A 3,360-nucleotide genomic window follows, 5' to 3' on the forward strand; every position below is an offset into this window, starting at 1 on the left:
CCATTAGGCAGTTGATCTCGAATGGAGTGATTGCAATCGACTATGTTAAGTCCAAAGATAATTTGGCAGATCCTCTAACGAAGGGGTTGAGTCGAGATCAAGTATACTGCTCATCAAGAGAAATGAGATTAAAAAATCTACAACTAAAACAACTGTAGCGGTAACCCAACCTTGTTGACTGGAGATCCCAAGATCTTGGTTCAATGGGACAACGAAGTTACAGAAGTTGTGGTCCAGCACATTAGATAGTTTATCTCTATCCCAATCCTAGGATGAATTTGTGCTATCCTACCTCATGTAGTGAGGTTAAGCTTATGCTTTTAGTGACTTCTATACCTGATAAGGTGGAGTATGGTAGGATACTCTTGATAGAAGTGTCACCTATGTGAGTGTGAAGACAGGCCGCTTCAATGAAACACTCATGAATCCAAGATGGTATTCATGGCCGAAACGGAACCAACCATGAGAACCTAAAGTAGGTGAGATAGATCTCTGTGTGGGTGTTATTGTCTAAGTATACACCAACAGCTGAGCAGTTCAAGACATCACGTTCACTGCGCAGCCTAGTATACTCGATAGCATTTCACTACGGAAGGTTCAAAGCCACAAGCTACCTCTCCCGATGCAGTGACTTATCGATTGGACTCTTGTAAAATGTCAGCATGCATACACGCATTGCATTAATTTCTATTCATGTGGGGGATTGTTGGATATTGGGGCCTTAAATGGACTAAAACGATTTAGAGGAAGGAAGCCATCAATTGTTGAAAGTCGTAATTGACTTCAAAAATAAAATCTACGATTCGCGTAGATAGATTTAGACTATTAATTTGCTCAAAACCGATTAAGGGTGAATGAGAAATTAATGTTTAAAGTCAGCCCAAAATAACATTTATTATTCATTAATAAATTGCATGAGAGAATAGTCCCACATCGGGAATTCTCGATGTATATTCTCTACTTATTAATGAAGATGTGTTAATGGAGTTAACACAAAAATAAAAGGACAGGTGACCCCTTAGCCCAGGGCGAGCAGGTGCTCGCACCTGTGAGCCCGCCACCCGCCACGTGCGCACGTGCGCAATGGGCGCTTTGTAGGCGCACTTTGCACTTCGCGAGGAGCATTGAGGAGCTTAAATTTATGCTCCAGGTGACATTGCAGTGCCTACGTGGCACTCGGGTGACGTGTCAGGCTCGTACCTGACGTGGCAGTACCTACGCGGCATCCTCGTGGGCAAAGGGAGATGACTGGACAGTTGACTTAGGGAATGGATGGCTACCGTTGATCAAATAGGTATGATGGATCGCTTGTGATGCGATCTAGAGCGTTAGATCGCAAAGAGTAACGATCTGACGGCCTGGGATGAGACTTGATCTGAAGCATCGAATCAATGGATCCAGATCCGATGGCCGATGATAATAGGCGGATATGAGGGTCACAACTCCTCAGATCTGATGGATGAGATTGAAGTGGGCTTGGTGAAGGGTTACAACCCTTCAGAATAGATGATCTAGATCGATCCAGCCCAAGGAACACATCCACTCACCCAAAAGACACTCAACCTCTTCTTTCAGTATAAATAGAACCCTCCAGATGATGGAATACTTACTCAATCTTCTCTTCTCTTCCTCAAGCATTCATCTCATCTTGTGCATACAAGAGTCCAAGAAGTCTACTAAAAGGTTCGCTGGTCTCGGAAGTCGGAGTGCTACGATTCCGAGACGTTCGTCGTTGTATCTTGGGAACGAATTGCAACAATCCGTTAAGCACCGTAGCGGAGCAATATCGTTTACGGAGATAGTATCGAACACTAGCCTCGACGATCAATTTACATACTCCAGAAACTACCCGGGATCAACAGATTCCTCATTTTACACAGGATCAGAACTTTTAGATTCTTTACTCATCACTGGATGAAACCTTGCATGCCTCTAAGAACCCCTCTGGCTACCTTGACCTTGGCATGGAAGCTATGTGAGATGTTTCGTGTTGGTCGGCGGGTGGAATAAAATCTTTGGCTTGTGCTGACTGACACGAAACAAAATTGCATTTTATGGTTTCTGGTGTTATAAGCCAATTTCAGTATACTGACTGGATTTGTTTTATATCACAATTATAGATATAGCCTTGCATTGTAGGGAGTAAGGCAGAAATTCATGTATTCAGGCTGAAGTCTTTGCCTGGATACTAATACAGATGTGGATCTAAGTATTTCACACTTTGTTTATATAAAGTACAGGTTCGGGAAGGTTGCCTGAAATGGAGTAAGGAACAACTGACATTTTCTTTTTCTGTTCTAAACTCAGGAACTTGTATTTATTTGGCTGTTTTAAACTTGAATTGTTCTTATAAGAAATTTCTTCTTTCCTTGAATTTTACTTATCTTTTGTTTGCTTTAATTCAACTTATATAGGTAGATGGTTCTGCCATGAAAAGGAGGAACAAAGGAAGGTTTCGAGTTGGGAAGGTGAAAACCAAATTATCCAACTTGGCCAAGGCTAAAGCAGCCCAAGCCATGGAACTTGACAAATAGGCAACCATTTGAATGTAGAGGCTTGATTACATGAGTGGCGTGTAATTCACACGAATTTGGATCAAGTGTTTGGCTGGATTGCCTTTAAAAGCCTTTACATGAAACCTTGTAGAGTCCTCAGAAGGCAGGATGACCGAGTGGTCAGAAGTGGTGCTTTGGGATAGACAATTTGAACTAAAAATTAACTTTATTAAAAATACACTTTTAAATATAGGTCAGGATGGCCGAGTGGTCTAAGGCGCCAGACTCAAGTTCTGGTTCTCGTGAGAGAGCGTGGGTTCAAATCCCACTTCTGACATCTTTATGTGTTTTCCTTTCTTAAAATCCAACTTTTCGAAAATGTCATTTTAAACTTAATATTAATTTTTATATGGGGTAATTGCAAAACATCGAACGTTATTTTGACACAACATCAGTCAAATTTTTTTATCTTGTATTTTCTTAATTTTGTATTGTTGTTTTTGGTTCCCTCACTTTTCTCATATAGTATTAAAAAAACATAGTTATGAGCTTATGGTTCCGTGATAAGATATTTAAGCTGTCAGTTAGGTATCTATACTTCAAACTCTAGCTACGACATCATATTTGTGGATTATTATTTATTTATTTTATCATATAGAATTAAGAAAATACTTTTAAAATTTAAAAAATAAAGCAAGCGAAGTTGACTCCAATCGTCGATTTCTGCCTCCGATCGACCTTCTCGATACGTTCTCGTTCCCCATTCTTTCTCCAAAATCATGATTTGAGAAGCGTGTAGATTGGATTTTGCGTCTTCATCATCGTCGTTTGATTATCGAGCAAGTCCAAATGATCCTCTTTTGTA

At 40.4% G+C, this 3,360-nt stretch overlaps 1 non-coding gene across 1 annotated transcript; it reads left to right on the plus strand.

The window, feature by feature from the left end:
* Positions 1–2,748: 2,748 nt before the first annotated feature.
* TRNAL-CAA lies at positions 2,749–2,832 on the plus strand. The gene has a single exon. It is a non-coding gene; the product is annotated as a tRNA-Leu (tRNA).
* The last annotated feature ends 528 nt before the right edge of the window (positions 2,833–3,360 follow it).

Source organism: Zingiber officinale, chromosome 3B, assembly GCF_018446385.1.
Source record: "Zingiber officinale cultivar Zhangliang chromosome 3B, Zo_v1.1, whole genome shotgun sequence".
Classification (NCBI taxonomy): domain Eukaryota; kingdom Viridiplantae; phylum Streptophyta; class Magnoliopsida; order Zingiberales; family Zingiberaceae; genus Zingiber; species Zingiber officinale.